Here is a 22,511-nt window from a genome sequence, read left to right on the forward strand (position 1 = left end):
GCTGTGTTCTTTAGCAACAGTAAGAAAAATGGCCCGGGGCTCTGAGATTAGCATGTTCATGTTTTGGTCACCACTCTCTATATGAAGCCAGAGTCGGCAAAATCCCATGCTACAAAGGAGGAAGGGGAGTGGAAGCAGGAGGTTTGCAGAGGAAGTTTTTATATCTTCCCAAAATCTGTGTTGGAGAAATGCTGGAAGAGGAGAGAATGAAAACACATGAAACAGAGCTGAAAGGAAGAAAGGAGGACTGCTGAAGTATCATCTCAGGGTTCTTCCCCCAGAAAAGAGACCTAGCTCCAAACAAAGTAGGGTCTCAGAGAGCACAGCTGTAATTGTGGCAGAAAAAAAAACCCTACAAGCACTAAAAAACCAACCATCCCAAGGCCAAAAGCTTTGCAGCTTATTAATTTTCCTCAAAAATGACACAGAGGGGATGATCTTGTTAAAATGTAAGAGTGGTGTACCTGTGCAGACATGCTAGTCCTCAGAAAGGCATTGAATCTTACTTGCATGTGCAGGGTTTCTAACAAGCCAGCATTTTTAACTGGAGAAGACTTCACATTAACGTAAAGAAAGTCCTTGCTTACAGATCTGAACTGTCCTGAGCTGATAAATGTTCCTTCTGCTCAGTGAAGCTAAGGGAAACAAAGCATATTTAGCATTTTGCAGCAGTGATCTCCTATTTATTGCTATTAATACATAACACTGTGCTGTAACCCCTATTGGAACCCCAGTATATGCACATTACGAGCATAACAGCCAAGCAGGCATCGCTAGAAGGAGAAACATGCACAGAAAATGCAGGTAAGTGGGACTGAGGTTATAGAGTAGGCCACTCTCAGGGTTTTGTGCCCTGTCCCTCAGATTGCACTGCATCCAGGGAGCACAAACATACTGGGAGACTTACCTGAATGCTGAGGGTGGATTGGTTACAGTTATGGCTTGTCAGTCTGGTTGGAAATAGAACTGGTGCTATTGAATCTATGAGGAAATTCACGTTCATTGGGAAAATCCTTGTATCAAATAAATACAAAGAAGTGCCTTTGAGAGATGAGAACCTACCTGCACACTCCACACTGGCAACAGATGCTCAAGGTGCTCAGCAACTTGCAAGATGACTTTTGCATGTAGGCGCCCCATTCCATGCCTAGCATTACCCCCATGTACTCTGCCTTACTTCCTGGGAGGAACCTGCTCTATCCAAAAAGCAACACTGATGCTTTAGAGAAGATGCACATAGGAGAAGGCATATGGCCACAGACTGGACCATGTGTAGGCTGGGCTCCAACAGCTTGCTTCTGATTTTTTGAGATAAATCTAAGAGTGTACATACTCTGGAAATCAAGGTGTTACAGATTTGCTAATAAGTTAAGATTGATTGACTTTATTTGATTTTATAAAATAATTTTTAATAGAAATATAGAGGGATAAGAAATATATTTTAATGAAACTTATAGTCTCACAGTAAAAGCTGTTATGAAATCCTTTGTACAGTCCCGTACCAAGGCCAGAAGAATGGGCTAGAATCAGTGTTTAAAACTTAGGTAATAAATTTAGGGTTTGAAAGGTTTCTTTGTAGTTAACTAGTCTTCCGTATGTAGAAAGTGTATTGAAATGTCAGAATATAGGAATAATGGGAACTGGGGAGAGTCGACTGGAACAGCTTGCGGTTACCTGCCAAGAAACCGTGAACTTTAGTAAAAGGTAATTCCAGCAGGGGGAGATCGCGACTACCGACTCATATACCACCTACCCAAATTGTACCCCAGACCCATTTCTAGACCTTTCTAACCTTTACTGCGCAGAATCGGATATGGGAGGAGAATATGTTAATGATTTACAGGAAATATCATGGTTATGTATGAATACTTAATGAATATGTATGAATAAGTTCTATATATGGTGTCTGATTTTGAGACTTGGCGTGCGTTGATCGTGAGAGGACTCACTCACGCACCCGGCTGTCAATAAAGAAGTGTCTGCTTATCTACATCACATTGGTGTCAATAAGTTCTTCATTCCGCGATTTCGGTAACAGTTTTGGCAACCCAGATGGGACCTTGCTGAAGGAGACCGGAGAAGTCGGGGACCTGATCGGTTCCAGCCAGCACCGAGGATTTCTCTGGGATACCTATCGATCCCCGATCCATAAGGCTCTTTGCGACGTTCCCTGGATTTTGGTAAGACACTTCTTTTGTAATTGTAGTAAGTGGGTTAGAGTCCCACTATAATAAGTGTATGGTAAGGAGTGGGTTAGAGTCCCACCAGTGGGTTTGAGTCCCACTGAGTAAGTCTGCCTGTCAGACGCGGCGAAAGCTGATCAGGGTTGGACTAAAAGGATCCTTGTGGAAGTGGAAGCCTAGGCGTCTGCCCGTAAGACATAAGTGAAAGCTATTGCAGGGTTGGACAAAAGTGGAAACAAGAGAACCTATATGCTATAGTGTTCTCTAAGGTAGTGCCTCTAACAAGAAGTTAGAAGGTTTTTTTTTGATATGGAATCGTTTATTGTGTTTGCGTATTGAGAAGAAAATTAAGAAGTGTATAATATTGTGTTTCATATCTTTGTTTAAAGTAACAATTATGAAAAGTGTGAGTGTGGCTGTAAGGGTGAGACATGCAATTGAGCACGAAAGCGAGTGTGGAGTGTGGATCCGTGGATCAGAGTGACAGATTTGAGTGATTGTGTATTGTACTGTAAGTGATTATACCATGGCATCTAAGTTAACTCAGTTGTTTAAAAGTAAAAGTATGGGTAATCTTGCTACAAATGACAAAGTTCCTAAAACTTCTTTGTTGGGATGTTTATTGGCACATTGGGGAAATTTACAGGATGATCTGCAAAAGAGCCAGATGATTGAGTATTGTAATAATTGGTGGCCTTTGTATATATTGGATGATCAGGAAAAGTGGCCCACGAATGGGACACTGAATTATAACACTATTCTGCAGTTAATGCTGTACTGTAAAAGAGAAGGGAAATGGAGTGAAATGCCATATGTGTATTTGTTCTTTTACTTAAGACAAAGAAAGGATTGGCAGGATGAATGTAAGCTAACTATTAGAGATAATTTGGCAATAGCTATAACATGATAATAAGGAGAGAGAAAAAAAATGTTGCTCAAACTGTGAGATTGGGAGTGGATACAGGAGTGACATTTTTTGTATTAAATACCTGTAAAGGAAAAAATGGAACGAAAACAGGCCATTCCTGCAACCCCTAGATTTGAAATTTGAAAATAAGATAATTACACATGAATTTTTGTATGTACCAGAATGTCCGATACCCTTGTTACGAAGAGATTTGTTGTCCAAATTAAATGCACAAATTGTTTTTGATGAAGGAGAACTTTTCTTGAAAAGACCTGAGTCAAAAACGGGAGAAATCCTGATGATACAAGAAAAAGTAAAGGAACAAGAAATTCCACCGGAGGTGGATTTGGCAGTGATCCCTACTGTATGGGAAACAAATATTCCTGGTAAATCAAAACTAGCAGAGCCTGTCAAAATAGATTTGAAGGAAGGTGCAGGGACAGTGAAAATTAAACAATATCCAATCAAACCAGAAGTGAGACAGGAATTGAAGAAATTGATTGATAAATTTTTGGAGTATAAAATTTTGGAAGAATGTGAATCTGAGTATAATACTCCTATTTTACCAGTCAGAAAACCCTTGGGTGAATATAGGCTGGTGCAAGATTTGAGAGCAGTAAATCAAATAGTCAAGGATATTTATCCTGTAGTAGCAAACCCTTATACACTGTTAACAGCATTAAGGGAGACTTATCAGTGGTTTACAGTGCTTGATTTGAAAGATTCTTTCTTTTGTATACCTTTGGAAAAGGGAAGCAGAAAACTGTTTGCTTTTGAATGGGAAAATCCTCAAACTGGGCGAAAGATGCAGCTGACATGGACTAGATTACCCCAAGGATTTAAAAACAGTCCAACTATTTTTGGAAATCAGTTAGCAAAGGAACTTGAGATCTGGAAGCAGGACAAACGAAGGCCTGGGCATTTACTCTTACAATATGTGGATGACATACTGATTGCTACAGAAGAAAGATTTACTTGTATACAGGTGACTATTGACCTCTTGAATTTTCTAGACTAAATGGGTACAAGGTATCCAGGAAGAAAGCCCAGATAGCCTGCCAGACTGTGATATATCTGGGTTTTGAGATTTCAAAAGGACAACGACAATTAGGAAAAGATCGCAAAGAAGCTATTTGTGGTATACCTGAGCCAAGAAATATTCATGAACTCAGAGCATTTTTGGGAATGACTGGGTGGTGTCGCCTTTGGATTATGAACTATGGGCTAATAGCTAAACTGTTGTACGAGGCCCAAAAGAACTCTCCCTTTGTATGGGGCCCACAACAGCAAAAGGCTTTTGTAGAGTTAAAATGTGCCTTAATGTCTGCACCTGCTTTGGGACTTACAGATTTAACCAAAGATTTCCAGTTGTTTGTTCATGAAAGGCAACACCTTGCACTGGGCATGTTAACTCAGAAGATAGGAAGCTGGAAACGACCAGTCGGATATTTCTCTAAACAACTGGACACAGTGAGTAGAGGGTGGCCAAACTGCCTTCGAGCAGTGGCAGCAACAGTAATGCTCATACAAGAAGCTCGGAAATTGACCTTGGGAAGAACAATAACAGTCTATGTTCCACACATGGTGATAACTCTCTTAGAACAGAAGGGGGGGCATTGGCTGTCTCCCAGCCGAATGATGAAGTACCAGGCGGTACTGACTGACAAGATGATGTGATTCTAAAGACAACTAACCTGGTAAATCCTGCAGTGTTTTTAAGCTCCATACAGGAAGAAGGACAACTGGAACATGACTGCTTGGCTACCATCGAGTATGTTTATTCCAGTTGTGAAGATCTGAAGGATGTGCCATTGGAGTGTCCAGACTGGGAATTGTATACTGATGGAAGCAGCTTTATGGAACAAGGAGTCCGATACGCTGGATATGTGGCAACAACAGATACTACAGTTTTAGAAGCAGGAACATTGGCGAGTACCACGTCAGCCCAGAAAGCAGAACTCATTGCTTTAATTCAAGCCCTAGAATTAAGTAAAGACAAGAAAGTAAATATCTGGACTGATTCAAAATATGCCTTTGGGGTAGTGCATGTCCATGGAGCTTTGTGGAAAGAGAGGGGGCTATTGTCCTCTCAAGGATCAAACATTAAGCATCAAAAGGAAATTTTACTATTATTGCAAGCAGTTCAAAAGCCAGATCAAGTAGCAATCATGCACTGTAAGGCACATCAAATTGGGAATACAAAAATAATAGCTGGGAATAATTTGGCTGATAAAACGGCAAGAAAGGTAGCAAAGAAACAAGCATTACAGATGGCAATAATTCCTTCAAAAACAGTAACCCTTCCCAGGGAAAAAACAAATATTCAGAAGAAGATGACAAATTGTGTCAGTTATTAAATGCTAAGAAAAACCTAGCTGGGTGGTGGATAACTCCTAATGGACAAGTAGTAATTCCACCTCTTCTGATGAGAGAGATAATTCAAACAAAACATCAGGAATGTCACTGGGGAGCAGAAGCCTTTGTAACTTCTTTACGAAAACAAGTAGTATCAGTTAAAATGTTGGGAATAGCTAAAATGGTAACTGCAAAATGTGAAGTATGTTTGAAAACCAATCCAGTGATTAAGAAAAAGGTTCAAATGGGTAGACTGAAATCTGGTACAGAACCTGGAGATTATTGGCAAGTAGATTTTTCAGAGTTACCTAGACAAAATGGGTACCAGTACATCCTGGTAGGGGTTGATACTTTTACAGGATGGCCAGAAGCCCTTCCCTGTCACACCACACAAGCAAAAGAAGTAGTGAAGTGGTTATTACAAGAAATTATTCCAAGAATTGGAGTTCCTATAGGAATTTATTCTGACAGAGGTCCACACTTTGTTGCCGAAATAGTCCAAAGTATTAGCAAAGTATTGGGTATTAATTGGGATTTACATGCGTCTTGGAAGCCACAATCTAGTGGGAAGGTGGAAAGGATGAATCAAACTTTAAAAAGACAAATAAGTAAAATTTGTCAAGAGACTAGTCTAAAGTGGCCTCAGATGCTTCCTTTGGCATTATTACGAATCAGGGTACAGCCAAAGAGTTGAACCTCAGTCAGTCCTTATGAGTTATTATATGGAAAACCATATGAGTCTCCAGAACCAAATCCAAACATAAATGTAAAAGGAAAACAAGATGTGTATAACTATTTGCTTTCTCTAGGGAAAACTTTGGCTGCAATTTGGAGTGCAGTAATTTGGAATAGACCTTTATCCCTGGAGAATCTAGTGCATGATTTCCAACCAGGAGACTATGTCTATGTGAAGACCTGGACCTCCAAACCTTTACAGGAATGTTGGAGAGGACCTTTTCAGATACTGTTAACCACTTTTAAAGCTATCAAGATAGCAGAATCAGATGCTTGGGTACATTATACTCGAGTGAAGAAAGCACCTACTCCATGGAGGATTGTCAATCGTGACCCAGAGACTTTAAAATTGACTTTGAAACATGTCTAATATTTCATATCAGGTTATGATTGTCCTTTGGATTTTATTTTGGGTTGGTAGTTGTCGCGACGGAGGGAAGACACAGTCACTCAATATGAGTGATCAGCAGACTTCGTTTATTGTGCCTTACAGTCACCTTTTATGCCTTCTTATAATTAGCTCATACATATTACAAAAGTTAAGCTCATTATTGGTTAGTTGCCTAAATACCCAGCCCGCCCCTAGTTTCTCTTCTGTAGTTATCTGTTCCCACCTGCAACATTCTTTTCCCACCAAAATCTTCCTGTTATTGTGTAACAAGGACAGCCAAAGACAGTGTATTTTGCTTTACTTCAGATAAGCTGAGAGCAATGTGCATTTTTGTCCAGCCAGCTGGACTATGGCTATGTGACCCTTTTCAGCTAGCCAGTTATCCACAATTCCCCCGTTTTTATTTTGGGCGACATAGGCTTGGTTGACCATTTTCAATAACAGCATTTTAACACAGGAAAATACACAGCCAACTTATAAAATCTCAGTTCAGAAGTATAATTCCTGAAATACTTGAAAAATAAAGTTAGCTTGAAGCTTTAATTTAGATGCTCTTTCTGTTCCAGTGATATAAAAAGTTTTAAAACTTCAAAGGTAATTTTAAAGTTCTGAACATGGACTAATGCAAGCTCAAAACCCAAAAAGAAACCAAACTGATGTTTGACTAGGAATATTTGCAAATATTTTAGTGGAAAATCCCTGACCATTAACAATTTTCTGTCCAGATAACAACTGCCCTTATGCAACCAACCAGTCCATACATTTTCTGAAGAATACCTCATTGATATCAAAGAATTAACAAAGGGAAAAAAAATAGTTCTAAGCTATATACATTCATAAGTGGATTTTTCAATAGTTACATACAGATTTACACACTAAGCCATAATGGCTTGTAGGTGATACACACAAGAAGAGTACGTTGCTTATCTGTCTGAATGTCTATGCTAAATTTGACAACTATGCCACAAGCCAAGCCTACATGGGTGCTGTATGTTATGCACGTTCCTTAACAAACAGAAGAATAATAGACAAATTCCCAAGATCTAGTCCCCAACCTAATTATATTATTTTGTAGCCAATTAAGGAAAATAACACAAATGTGCATATCTACATGTGCACACACCTTTTAGTTCAGAACCAATCTGTGATAAAAGGCCTTATGGCATCATCGAATCTTAACGAGTACAGTAATTAAAAATGCAGTCTTACTGTAAGTGCGATTTATGCTGACATTCCCTCAAATGCTACACGTGAGTACTTCTCACTCAACTGCCTCAAGTTAAAATAGTAGTATTTGTTAATATGTATTAAAAAATCATTAATTCTCTACAATAGCAGTTGACTTCCATAACACTATGTAAGCAAAAGAGGCTTAAGATGGGTTTTCTGAATACTAACAATTTATTTTAGACTGTCTAAACTCAGGTCTTGAAAGATTTCACTCTGCCAGACATAGAAACACTGTTGCACTCCAGTTGTGATATCCCTTTTCCCAAGTTGTCACATGCACATCTCGCTCAAGCAACATTATTGTTAAAGTTTCTCTCTGCTACATAAAAGCATACTGCACTTGTAGATATAAAAGACAGCACCCTTACTTAGATTATTACCTTATTACCTCATAACTCTTAGTATACCTTGTATCTCTGATTTCATCACTTCAAAAATTCACCAGAAGCAGATAAAACCACAGCATCAGACTAAACTACACCTTAACTGCCGATTCAAATAAAGCCATTCTCTTCAGATATGCCTAATGCTTACAAATAATTTTGGCTGGTTTTGATCAAAAAACTATTATTACAATAACGATCAAAAATAATAATCCCGTTTGCAAAATGCCTTTAAACCAGCCTCCTAGTCCCAACCAATTTCCACATTCAGAATACAGCATGAATACAGAATAAATTATCTCCATCAAGGCAAAAAGGCTTCTCTTTAAGCACAGAGATGTTTGCTAGTTCAAGGCAGAAACCCATTTCTTGTAGGGGACATCTGAAGCACTTTTTTTGGTGGGTTTGTAATCGATTCCGTATTTTTCCTTGAGAAGCTTAAGCTGTTCCACTTGTTTCAGGAGTGTTTCCAACTCTGAGTTGTCGAATAGGTCCGTATTTCCCAAACATATCATACATTTCCTCCGCTGTGATTTTATACGGCAGGTTCCGAATATAAAGGATCCGATTGACCTCTGGGGGCAGCCAGATGTTAGCTCGCTTGGCCGCTTGCATCGCCATGGCGCCGATCGGAGGGGGGTGGGGGTGGGGGTGCCGCCTTGGAGAGAAACCGCGGCCGGGAAGGGGCCTGCCGGGCTGCGCCACCGCTCGCCGCTGCCGCGGGGGACCCGGATGATATCCCATACGCTAATAACCCGGGTAATGCCTTGTTACAATCTATGTCCCTAACGCTCCGCTTTTCTAAAAAGCATTTGAGCGAATCGTACGTCGCTTGTCTCTCCATACCTTCGTCAGCGCTGTTGCAGCCTTTGCGAGACTTCGGCGACGCGTGGCCGGCGGGACCCTCTGTAGGTGCTCCCGGGCGCGGGGACTGTGCCCTTCCGCCTCCTGCGCTGCTTTCAGGACCGGTACCCGAATCTCCGTCGAACCGTGGCTCGCAGGTTCAGCCCTCTCTAGGGTCCCTGTTCGGGCGCCATTTGTCGCGACGGAGGGAAGACACAGTCACTCAATATGAGTGATCAGCAGACTTCGTTTATTGTGCCTTACAGTCACCTTTTATGCCTTCTTATAATTAGCTCATACATATTACAAAAGTTAAGCTCATTATTGGTTAGTTGCCTAAATACCAAGCCCGCCCCTAGTTTCTCTTCTGTAGTTATCTGTTCCCACCTGCAACATTCTTTTCCCACCAAAATCTTCCTGTTGTTGTGTAACAAGGACAGCCAAAGACAGTGTATTTTGCTTTACTTCAGATAAGCTGAGAGCGATGTGCATTTTTGTCCAGCCAGCTGGACTATGTCTATGTGACCCTTTTCAGCTAGCCAGCTATCCACAGGTAGTGTTGGTAGGATCATGGACTAACTTGGTGGATAGGAATAAGAGACAACTAGAAACAGAACAAGTAATTAACATTCCCAAACAAATGTCTGAGGAAAATTTGATGTTAGGATTGATTAAAGGATTTGCTAATTTAAAAAATGTTATGCAGATTACTGCTTGTCTACCAATACCGAGGGCAGTAGGTGAATCTATTCCATGGGGAATTTTAACTATGAATCTGAACAATCTGGAACATAAAAATGAGACCACCTATTGTGAACAAAGGCCGGTAACTCAGTGGTATGAACAACTTAAAACCAATGTGAGCAAAAATATCATGGAATTGAAGTGTGACAAAACTGGCCAAGATACGCAATTAGTAGAACAATGGGGCTCTATATGGTCCATGGCGATATTTTCTCAATTCCAGTACATGGCCAGAACTCCTTGGTGTAAAGAACACTTTATGGGAAGAGATTCCTTTTTCCTTTCATTGGAAATTCTCACATTTTAGGCCAACCAAATGACCTAGCTCTGAAAGACTGAGTATCCCTGAGGATTTCTGAGAACTCAAGTGTCACATAAAAAGATGGAAACAGGATTCATGGGCACAAGTAGAATCACTAAATTAGGAAATAAATTGAAAAGGCCAAACACCTCATTAGGTCAGACATCGCACAAAGTCGCTCAGAGGCCCAGGTCTTGCCCGGAGCATATTTTGTTATAAGATCTTTTTCTGGGATCCTATAGTCCCAGGAAACCTTTCTCCTTTTCTCTAGCAATTTTGCCAGTCACTGCTGGGACTTTGGTAGAAATCCTTGGAAGTAGATTTCCTCTACAGCTTTTCCACATCACACTCCAATGACCAACTTCACTCAGTCCAATCTGCCCAACTGCAGCAGGACACAGTGAAAAATCACTCAGCATTTAGGGAGTCCCTTCTCTTTTATCTCACTTTGCTCTCCATCTGCTCCCTACCCAGGCCTTGTCCTTTCTTACACAACTTGTGTATCATTGGATAACCAAGTAAATATCATTTCAGAGAGCTGCCCCCTTTTGGCATGCATATGAATAAGCACCAAGATTGCAGTTATTTGTTTAGCCACTGAGCTGAACAAATTAGATTAACACAACACATGCAGTGAGGGGAAGGGAGGAGGACATGAGAAGGGTGAAGGGGGGCCATTCTAACAGAAAGGAAAGATGCTGGGGAAGTGTTGTTGTCATGGTAATTAACCCTGTCTTGGCAACGATATCCTTTGTTCCCCCAGAAAATCTGCTAGGTAATTCCCCTTTCCTCTCCTTTATATGTGTTGCAGAACTGGGGCAGAGCTGCACAGGATCAAAGCTGTGCTTCAGAGCTCAGGAGGTTGTGACAGTTGCATTTGTGCGAGTGGAGATGTGTGGGAGAAGCTTCCTTCTGCTAAATTTGGCGACATGCTGTTAACAAGACAGTACATCATCAGGTTTGGTTGCTGTTTTATCTCCCTCTCTTTTTAAACAGCTCAGTGAGGCCTTTCATTATATTTAAAACGTGTTTCCATTAAATCTGTTGTGAAGAGTCCCTCCTACTGCTTCCACTGCTCTTCCTCTTCTTTCACTGCAGCTGATAAGCACCTCACTCCATCAAGTCCTGTTTTATACAGGAGACACACAGCATGGAGTTGTGGTAAAACAGCTTGCTCTTCTCCCTTAGAGATGGGCATCTCACAATTCTATTCTTACCAAGCCAACTAGTCACCCTCATCTCTAATTTCAGGAAAGCTTAGCATTTTCATCACCCACAGAGTTGGAGAACAGGTCAATAACATTTGAAAGGCAGACTTTCTGTTGCTGTAAATTAGTACAGCTCCCCTGAAGTCAAAGAACTTACTGTCAAGAAGGACCAGATTAAAGCATGCAAACATTGGAAAAGTTGTTATCCATATTTTCTAGATGGCACAACAAAGTCAAAAAAAGGGCGATTCACATGGAATCACTGTCCTGGGAGCAGCCAGAAATCTCCTGCATTATAAACCAGCAAGTCAAACACAGAACCTCTCTGGTATGCAGTAGCAGTAACCATCTTACAAACAGTCCTCTAGGAAGCCCAGAGCCTGATCCATTTTTTCAAGAAGAAATTACCAAAAAGACTATAGGGAAATTTCCCTGCAAAAACTGTCTTCAAACTACATACTACCAGCAACAAATACACCCAAGATAAGAAAAGGACTGTAGAGAAATTATAGAGGAATGAAGGCAGATTAATTAACATTGATAACATACAGCTGTGGGTTGGCTGATGTGGATAATGTGCAGCTGTGGCTGGTTCCTGCTAAGTAGTTAAATAGCTCTAAGGGGGAAGAAAGAGGAGGATTAGATGAAGAGGGCCTTGGAAAAAGCAGAGGGAAAGGATGCATGTGCCCTTGATGGAAGAGAGATAAGGTGAGAGGCTGGCTGAAAGAGGAGCTCAGAGAAAGAAGACTTTAGATACAGCAGAGGCAAGAAGCAGGGTGGACTGGCCTGAAGAGGCTAAAGAAACAGCCTGGACAGTAGATGAACTTTTGAAACCTTGTGGGGGCTTGGTGGCTGTGCTGGGGCAAGGCATGGGGACTACTTATTGGAGTTAACCTGGTATGGGGTGGTAAAAGCCTTGTTGTAGCTGGCTAGTTTGGATAGTGCTGTGATGAAGGACCTGCTGTACCAAGGTAACTTAATCAGATTTGTCAAAAGATAACTTTGACTGCATTCTACAGTTTTGACTTGGAGCTGGTATGTAGGACAAGGCCTCAAGGACAAGAGTCCAAGTACTGATAGCCTGATGAATAGAGACTTGTTAGAATTCATAGGGCACAAGCCCTGGGAACAAAGGAACAAGGTAACTGCAGACCCCTGAGCCTTTACAGTTGAGGAGGCAACCAGACAGAGAAACAAGTAGCCAGATAAGGGAACAGATGGTGCTGATATGTAATCAAGAAAGCAGTGTAGAAAGAAACTCCCGAACCTTGGAATAGAAATTATTGCTATGTCAAGATAAACTAATAAGTTCCTATTGTTCTAACGGTGTGCCTTAAATATCAACCAATCAGTGTTTTTTACGCTTAAGATTTAACCAATCAGTGTGTAATATGGAGAAGGTAGAAACCTATATAATTGTAAGAAAATCACTAATAAATGGACATCTTGCTTGCATCAAGCTGCATCCTGTCTCTTCATTTGCTGTAAATCGGTGACCCTGACATGATTCGGTGAAGGATCTGATGTGGAAGGACTCTTGAATCGCCTAACTGAGCAACATGCAGCGAATCCCACAGAACTTTGAATGATCCGCTGAAAGGAAGCGGGCGCCGGCCGGCCATAAATCCCTCTGGAGTTGAGAGGTGAGCTGTGGGAAATCTGTAATGGGGAATCAGGCTTCGTCCCCAGAAAGAGATGTATATGAGCTTATGAAAGGTCTCCTTAACAAACATAAGAAAAGTATTTCTGGGCATGACCTTAAAGCAATGCTTAAGTGGGTGCAAGTAAATATGCCTGCAGTGACTGCAACTACAATTTTCATGCAGGAACTTTGGGACGATACAGGGGTGAAATTGTGGGATTCAGTGACAAAAGGCAATACTGAGTCCCACAGTCTGCTCTCTTCATGGAGAGTTATTTTTGAGACTCTGAAAGCACAAAAAGAAAAGGCAGAGGAAGGAGAGGAGGAGGAGTTGCAAGCTCCGATAGCCCTGTCCTTATCAGCCTCTAAATCACAGTGCTCTAAACTCCTGGGTGTTAATGCAGTAGAGTATCTGCCAGAAGACGACCCCTTTGACCCGGGACCGGTAGACCCTGAACAAGAACCTGATTTATACCCTCCTGATCTGTGTGATGTGTGGGCAAAAATAAAGAAAAAAGCCTTAAAGGAGGGGGATTTAGAAATGGCTAAAACTATAGTTGCTCCGGTCTTGTATTCTCAGGGTCGGGCAGGGGGAGCGCGATGGGAGGCTCTTTCTTTTTTGGTTGTTAAAGAACTGCGCCGCACGGTTATGGAACATGGTATTTCTTCTCCCTATTTTATAAGTCTTTTATTTTCTGTGTTTGATACTTATGTCATGACTCCTCATGATTTGAAGTCTTTAGCACGATTGCTACTAACCCCGACTCAGTACACGTTATGGGAGTCGCATTAGAGAGGGGGACTGCAAGCACTCCTACTCACATATGTTAATCATAATGATCCTGCATTAGCTGCACTAACAATAGAACATCTTATGGACACCGGTGCACATACTGATCCTGTAGCGCAGGCTCAAAACTGCCCCTGTGCGGCTCTCAAGGCAATTAGAGAAGAGGCGACAAAGGCTTTCTTCCAGGTTCCTGACATACAAAAGCCACAAAAAGCTTTTACTAACATCACTCAGGAGTCTTGAGAACCTTATATGCAGTTTATTGATAGACTAAAACAGGCTTTGGAACGACAGGTAGATAATGCGGAAGCTCGGGATATATTGTTAACAAAACTAGCTGTTGAAAATGCTAATGTTGATTGTAAAAGGCTACTGAAGTCTCTTCCCAACCTGAACCCCACTTTGGTGGAAATGGTGGAAGCATGTAACCGAATCGGTATGGTTGACCATAAGTTTGAAGCTATGGCCGCTGCTTTTGCAGCGATGCGTGGTGTGGGGAATTGCTATGGTTGTGGTAAGCCTGGTCATTTAAAGAGAAATTGTCTTGCTCGGGCTGCAGGAAATAGACAACAACCTCCTGGTCCTGGAGTTTGTCCGAAATGTCGGAAAGGGCGTCATTATGCTAATCAATGTCGATCTAAGTATGACTTCCAGGGACAACCGATACAGGGAAACCGACCGTGGAGTGTGGGGCAGCGACACGTGCAGACACAAGTGCCACAGCTGACATTTCAACAACCTCAGAGAGAAGCACCGACACCTCAAGTCCCTGTCCAGCAACCTCAGGCAGCGCCGGATCAGACCTGGCAACCTCACACACAGTAACACTGCTAGATTCCTCGGTTCATTTATTATCAACAAATGTCAAAGGACCATTACCCCCTGATACACAAACTCTGTTAATTGGTAGATCTTCTTTGTCTGATCTCTTTGTTTTACCAGGTGTTATTGACTCTGACAGTGTGGACAAAATCAAAATCATGGCATGGACTCCATTTCCACCCTGTAGGATACCTCAGGGTAGTCAAATAGCGCAATTGATTCTGATTCCGGCAAGGGTAAGCTCTCTTATCACTGATCATCCTCTGCAGAGGAGAGGAGGTTTTGGATCCACAGGGTTACCTCACATTTTGTGGGTACAATCTATTTCTCCACAGCAACCTATGTATCAGTGTACCCTTATTTACAATGACCAACAAATAGCACTAAATGGAATCATTGACACTGGAGCTGATGTCACAGTAATTTCTCAAGCCAAATGGCCTCCGCAATGGCCACTGACTAATGTCTCTCAGACACTGGCTGGGATAGGGGGGACCGGTAACAGTTGTCAGAGTTTGGAACTAATTCGGATTCAAGGACCAGAGGGACATGTGGCTTCTGTTTAACTTTTTGTGCTACCTGTCCCTATGGTTTTGTGGGGATGTGATGTATTGTCACAATGGGGAATGTCTATTCATACACATTTTTAGATAGGGTGTCGCACACTTCAATGGCCCTAAAAATAACCTGGAAAACTGATGATCCTATTTGGGTGGATCAATGGCCCCTTCCTTTGGAAAAAGTTCGTGCACTTCAAAACTTAGTCTTAGAACAACTGTCCAAGGGACACGTTGTACCTTCTACTAGCCCATGGAATTCACCAGTTTTTGTTATTAAAAAACAAACTGGCAAGTGGCGCTTGCTCCATGATCTCAGAGAAATTAATGATGCTATGGAAGATATGGGAGCCCTCCAACCCGGGCTCCCATCCCCGACTATGATCCCTTGACACTGGCATCTAACTGTCATAGATCTTAAAGATTGTTTTTTCAGTATCCCGTTACATCCAGATGATGCCCCAAAATTTGCCTTTTCAATTCCAAGCATCAACATGCAAGCTCCGTTGCAGAGATATCAGTGGGTTGTACTGCCACAAGGTATGAAAAATAGCCCTACAATGTGTCAATGGTATGTTGTGAAAATACTCAGTCCTGTCCGAAATGCTATGCCTACTGTGTTATTGTATCATTATATGGATGACCTTTTAGCGGCAGCACAAGATCATGAAGTCATGGAGAAAGCTGTAGCCCTTGTCACAGATGCCGTGAATTCGGCAGGTCTCTGTATAGCACCAGAAAAGGTCCAAAAGTTTCCCCCTTGGAAATATCTGGGCTGGCAAATAAGAGCACAAACTATTGTTCCTCAACCATTGCAGATCAATACCACTGTAAGGAATCTGCATGATGCACAAAAATTACTGGGAACAATAAATTGGGTTCGACCACTATTGGGAATTTCTAATACAGACTTGGGTCCTCTGTTTGAACTACTAAAAGGGGACACTAATCTTTGTTCTCCACATAATCTTAACTCTGAAGCAGATACATCTTTAGAAAAGGTTGCCTCAGCTATTGCTTCTCAACAGGACCACCGATGGGCTCCTGAACTACCTTTTTACTTGATTATTTTAAACCCTGCTCGACAGCCTCATGCCCTGATATTTCAATGGGACCTTCAGAACTCAGACCCCTTGTTAATTATTGAATGGATCTTTTTACCGAACCAGTCTACAAAAACTATTTTGACACAACATGAAATGTTTGCCTCTCTGATTGTTAAAGCTAGATCACTCCTGTTAACCTTATCAGGGAAGGATTTTGTCTGTATTTGTCTACCAATAACAACGGTATACTTACAATGGCTTTATCAGCAATCAGACACCTTTGTTATGGCACTTGCCGACTATACAGGTCAAATAACTTCTCATCCCCCTTCACACAAACTGTTTAACATTGACTTTTGTCTGATGTTAAAACCCAAAAGAAGCGAACAACCTTTACAGGCGCTTACTGTGTTTACAGATGGATCAGGCAAATTGCATAAATCTGTTCTTGTATGGTGGGATGATCAACGGAGATGATGGGACTCGGACATAGAGGCAGTCTCTGGTTCACCTCAAATAGTAGAACTGAATGCAGTTGTTCGCGTTTTCCGAAAGTGGAACGTACCACTCAACCTTGTTACTGATTCTGCTTATGTTGCAGGTATTGTTACACGAGCTGAAGCTTCTGTGCTGCGGAATGTTTCACATTCACAACTTTTTACCCTATTACAGGAACTTATTTTCCTTTTGGACTCTCGATCTGCACCTTATTTTGTTATGCATATTAGGTCTCACACCTCACTACCTGGTTTTCTTGCAGAAGGCAATCGATGAGCTGATCTATTGACATTACCAGTTCAAATATTGCCAGACCGTATTGCACAAGCTAAACTAAGTCATTCTTTTTTTCCATCAAAATGCTGGAGCTCTTAAATGACAGTTTGACCTTACTTCTCAACAGGCATCAAATATTATTGCTGTCTGTCCTGATTGTCAAAAACATTCTTTCCCATCAATTGCTGCAGGAGTTAACCCTAGAGGATTACAAAGCCTACAATTATGGCAAACAGATGTCACACATTATTCTGAATTTGGTAACCTTAAATATATCCACTCCTCCATTGATACATTTTCAGGTGCCTTGTTTGCCTCTTGTCACACAGGAGAACAGGCATGAGATGTTCGTAGACATTTAATGCGTGCTTTTGCTACTTTGGGTATTCCCTCAAAGATAAAGACAGATAATGGTCCAGCTTATGTTTCAACAACTATAAAAACCTTTTTTGCCCTATGGGGTATAACTCATATTACTGGCATTCCTCATTCCCCCACCGGTCAATCTCTCATTGAACGGTCTCATCAGTCTCTAAAATGTCTATTACAACAACAAAAAGGGGGAATGGGAATGGCTATTCCAGAGGAATGGTTACAGAAAGCATTGTATGTTTTTAATTTTTTAAATTGTTCTTTAATAGATAACAACCCACCGATAGTTTGACATTTTACTGCAAATACCTCTTTCAAGGCATGGGTTAAAGCCCCAGTATTGGTCCGAGATCCAGAAACAGGAAAAATTATGGGACCATATCCTCTTGTTACATGGGGAAAAGGTTATGCTTGTGTCTCCACAGAAAAAGGACCCAGATGGATCCCAGCGAAGAATGTACGACCTTTCCGTGAACCTTTACCACAGACAACTGATACCAACACCAACCCTACAGAATGAAATAAAAACTGTGTGATGATTTCTGTTTTGCGTTAATGTCAGGTAACCAAATTCAGGATATAGAATCTAGATTTTGCATTTTACAGCGCTTGGAACGGACAATATCGCCCTGGATTAAACCACTTAACAAAGGTAATACGTTTGGACCAGACCAGATGCCCAACACGCTGATGGCACCAATAGCAGATATTATCTTCCCTTATATCGACTTTCAACGACACCGTCACGAACCAGATTGGACAGCGTCTCGATTTCTACAGTTATGTTGCTATGAACATGGACCATCTTGTTGACTGTGGATCAAGATTCATTGTGAACTCTGTGATCACGATTGCTGGTGAGTTGTAAGACTAAGGGACAGATGGGGTCATTGGATGTGTTCTGAGTGTAATAATCAAATATTAAGGTTTAATCATATACAGTGGGCTGAATGTTTTATGGGAAAACCTCTTTTGGAATTAGAGGGAGTTATAGGGTTAGGTTCTGAGACTTTGCCAAACTTAGTCTTTGCAAATTTTTTATAATTGATTGAAAGCCTAGAAGTACGGGCTATTGCATGGTTGTTGTTTCAATATATTATATTAGCAAGCAGAATTTATATTATTAACAAGAACATTATTATAGGATTAGAGTGTGGACAATCAATTGCAGTGCCTCGGTCGTGGACAGTATGACCAGAAGAATGGCTGGTTGTAAAATGACAATGGAAAAAGAAAAGGAGAAACAAGCATTGTCAGTAATACAGATAATGATGTTCATACCTGGACCTTGGCCTATTGAAGGTAGCTCTTATCCCCCTTTTCTACCAAAGGTAAATGTCTGGGTCACGTTGGCGAACTTGACTGGACAGGATACTCTGTGTCTTGCTATGGCCACTCCGGATCAGCCTTTTTCCACATGTCTTGTGGGCTTACCATTAGACGAATGGCCTATACCTAGGGACCTTCAAAGTCTTTTTCCACCCAAAAACGTATCAAAAAATGTGACAGACAATTGGGATGTATGGATACCCCATCTCCCATTGGCTACTCTGGAACCGCAGGAAATTGAACTCCTTGGTTCTGTAAAAATGTTTTTTTGTATAAAATTTAACTACCCGGGAAAGAATCAATCTAGGGCATGGGAAGTTTCCCCTATTCATCCTGTTTTTAGAAATGCAAGTATCTGGTGTAATTACACTGCTAATAACTTGTCTAAATCTAGCAATGCTCCGCTCTCACTACCTGCTGGAGTATTTTTTATTTGTGGGGATCGAGCATGGCCTGTCATTCCTTCTCATATAAAAGGAGCTCTGTGTAGCTTAGGGCGACTTTCCGTCCTGACTCCTAACACATCTATGATTTTACAACATCGCTACTCTCAAAGGACAAAGCATGGCGTTCATGCATTTGCCTCCGATTGTGATGATAACATGCAATTTTGGTCCTTTGGCCAATGCTTTATTGCATCTCTTCTGTTGCCTGGAGCTGCTACAGGGAAGGCTCTAGCAACATTAGATAAGCTTGGCTGTTGGCTTGCCAAACTAATGCCACAAGCAGTGCCCTGTCTGGTCTTTTATTAGATGTTGATAGTGTTTGCCATGCGACATTACAAAATAGAGCTGCAATAGATTTTTTGCTTCTGGCACAAGGTCATGGTTATGAAGAGTTTGAAGGGATGTGTTGCATGAACCTTTCAGATCATTCGGAATCAATTCATGCTAGCATCCAAAGATTGAAGGATGGAGTTTCTCATCTTCAACAAAGTGATACTTGGGATTGGTTAGATAAACTGTTTAGTGGTTGGGGTATTTCAGGATGGTTAAGAAGTTTAGTGAAGATGATTATATATGCTTTAGTTGCTTTTTTGTTTGTTTTATTACTTATACCTTGTCTTTTACAATGCTTACAAAAATTAATAACTCATTCGATTTCAGGGTGCTTATTCAGATGACCGACATGTCATCACCACTTCAACCTGTGAATGGCACTGGAGTAATTTGGTTTGGTGACCTGTGGCAGTTATGGCTAACACATCAAGGTGAATGGGGGTTTTATACAGGGTTTCAAAATCTAACCGGTTCACCTATTTGGGGTGAACTGAAAACTGGGGGTTTCCATATAGATGTATCAGGGGGTTATCAGTTGCCACCGGGAGTCTTTCTGATATGTGGGGACAGAGCGTGGCCAGGGATTCCTTTGTATCCTGTTGGTGGACCATGTTATTTAGGGTGTTTGACTTTGTTTGCTCCACATATGAAAGACTTATTGAAAATGACTCCACAATCTCATAGATCACGGAGGGCACTGCGCACCTTTGATGAAACATGTAATGACCGGGTCGATCTACAGTCTGTAGCAGCAAATGTCCTAGCCTCCGTATTTATGCCAGGAGCAATGACAGCATTAAACGCTAAGAACATATGAAGGTTAGCGTGCTGGGGAGAGAAACAATTTAATCTTACATCACAGATTTTAAGTTCGCTATTGCTTGATGTAGATAGTGTTAGGCTTGCTACGTTACAAAATAGAGCCAAGAGAGATTTTTTATTAGCACATGGGCACGGTTGTGAGGATTTTGAAGGGATGTATTGTATGAACCTTTCCGATCATTCCATATTGATGCACAAGAAGTTGTCACAACTGCAGGGAAACATGAAGCATATTCTTGCTGATGATAATCTCTTTGATGAATGGTTGAGAGGATTGGGGATAACAGGTTGGTTAAAGATGTTATTGATGAAAGGAATACACTTTGTTATAATCATTGTTGTAATGTTTTTAGTTTTTAGCTGTTTATTTTCTTGTTTGAAGAAAGGGTTAACATCTATTGTGAAACAGACATGGGTTGTCCAAAAAGAAAAAGGGGGATATGTAGAAGGATTTTTAAAGGACCGAGGACATATGTTACCATTGTCCTGGTTGCACAACCCAGGCCTGTTAGTTGAAGCTGCAGAGCAACTTTAAATAGTCCTGGGAACAAGCAGGGTGAGAAAGAAAACAAGCTATGCACAAACAAGAAGCCAGGTGCAGAGCAAGTCCTGGGAACTGTGAAATCAACACACTCTGATCAGGTGCCTGCAGCATGTTCATCAAACAGTGACACGGATGCCCATGTGACCAGAGACTTTTATCCAATCACCTGTGTGTAAAGTCAGGTGAGCAGTCTGTTTAAGTTATAAATATGACCTGTTTGTTTAATAAGGCGAGCATGGCATGTAGCCATATTGGTGTGATTGTCGTGACTTGGCCGACTCTCCATGGGGGACCCTCTTCGCTCTCTGGGAGTAAAATTCACTCCTGCAAAGAAAGTGTCCAAAGCAAAGGCTTTACAGGCCTCAACTTGTGCTGGATACTCCTCAGCAATGCTATGCCAGATGCCAAAGGCTGGCTGCAAACTCCACAGCAGGGGCTAAAATCAATTTGCAGCTAAATTGAAAAGGCCTGGATATCTGTCCCTGGCTCCTTTGCTTTCCAGCAAAGCTATGAAAGGAGCTGCTGCCTTTGGTTACATGCTTAATTTCAGAAATGAAAAGACCAGTAGCAATAACAGCATCACCGGCTACATGATGTGGAGCTCAAGAAAGAAGATGCTGGTAGCCTTTGCAATCCAAGCTGCCATATACCATCTTGGAAATGGTGTCCTTCCAGGTTTTGGATAAAATAGAATAGGGCTACTTTTAGGGAAGAAATTCAATCTTTAAAACATATATTCAGGTGAGTGAGGAAGACCACAGATAAACAGTGGTAAATATCACTCAGGCCTAAAGAAAGGGGCTAGAGATTATAAAAACAAATTCAAACTTTGAGGCATTTGGAGATTTGAAAAGAGAAGTAATTTTAAGTCTCTGAGGAAGAGGATAAAACCTTTTTAAATATTTTTTCTACAAGATGAAAATAATTCCTATTATAACATAAATAAAACTGCCCTTCAGTGTATCTTGAAGATGGGCATTTTATTTTCCTCTCTCTGATTGTAAATTGCAAGAACTCAAGAGGAAGGTCTACCAGCCAGGCCCAAATGTAAAAGCTGGATTACAGTGAGCATAAAGCGTGGCAGTTCCTACGCACTTGAGTGCACAACCACTTCACAGACATGGAAAGAACAGGGTGAAAAAGCACATGGGTGTTGCAGCACTCTCCAGACTATCAAGCTGCAATAAGGTCTTTTACCAGCTCATACCAGCATACTCTTCATACCAGTCCCTCTGCTTCTGCTGCCATCTCACCTCATCCAGGGTATGTGTTCTTGTCTCTGCTCTCTCTTCATTGGCTCTCAACCACTTAACTTAACCAGCCACACCTGCACCTTATCTACATCAACCAACCCACTGCCCCTGAAGCCAACCCACAGTTGTATTTTATCAATGCTAATTAACCCAGCTTCATTCCACTACACTCCCCCCCTTTTTTCTTTTTTTAATGTTTTTAACAATCATTATGACCTTTTTACAAATAATTTTTTCATACAGTCCTCTAACTCCTCTACAAATACCCTTTTTTCCTTTTTTTTTTTTGCTTTTTAAGATTTCATACCTCATGTTTTTACCAACCATCATAAACTTTTTACAAATAAACTTTTCATACAATTTGGACAACTTGTCCCTGAACTCATACTCATATTCCTTCTTCACTTTTATCTTGGGCTTTTCATCTTCTGCAGGTTGACCACCTTTCTTCTTATCTGCTTTCTTGGCATCTGGGATTTTCATTTCTTCAGAGGGTGGTTC

General features: G+C 41.2%; 1 protein-coding gene across 11 annotated transcripts in view; it reads right to left on the reverse strand.

The window, feature by feature from the left end:
• The window catches only part of LOC121080478 (CUGBP Elav-like family member 4), an 817,088-nt gene that overhangs the window by 642,756 nt on the left and 151,821 nt on the right, over positions 1-22,511 (reverse strand). The window lies entirely within an intron of this gene.

This window comes from Falco naumanni, chromosome W (assembly GCF_017639655.2).
Source record: "Falco naumanni isolate bFalNau1 chromosome W, bFalNau1.pat, whole genome shotgun sequence".
NCBI lineage: Eukaryota > Metazoa > Chordata > Aves > Falconiformes > Falconidae > Falco > Falco naumanni.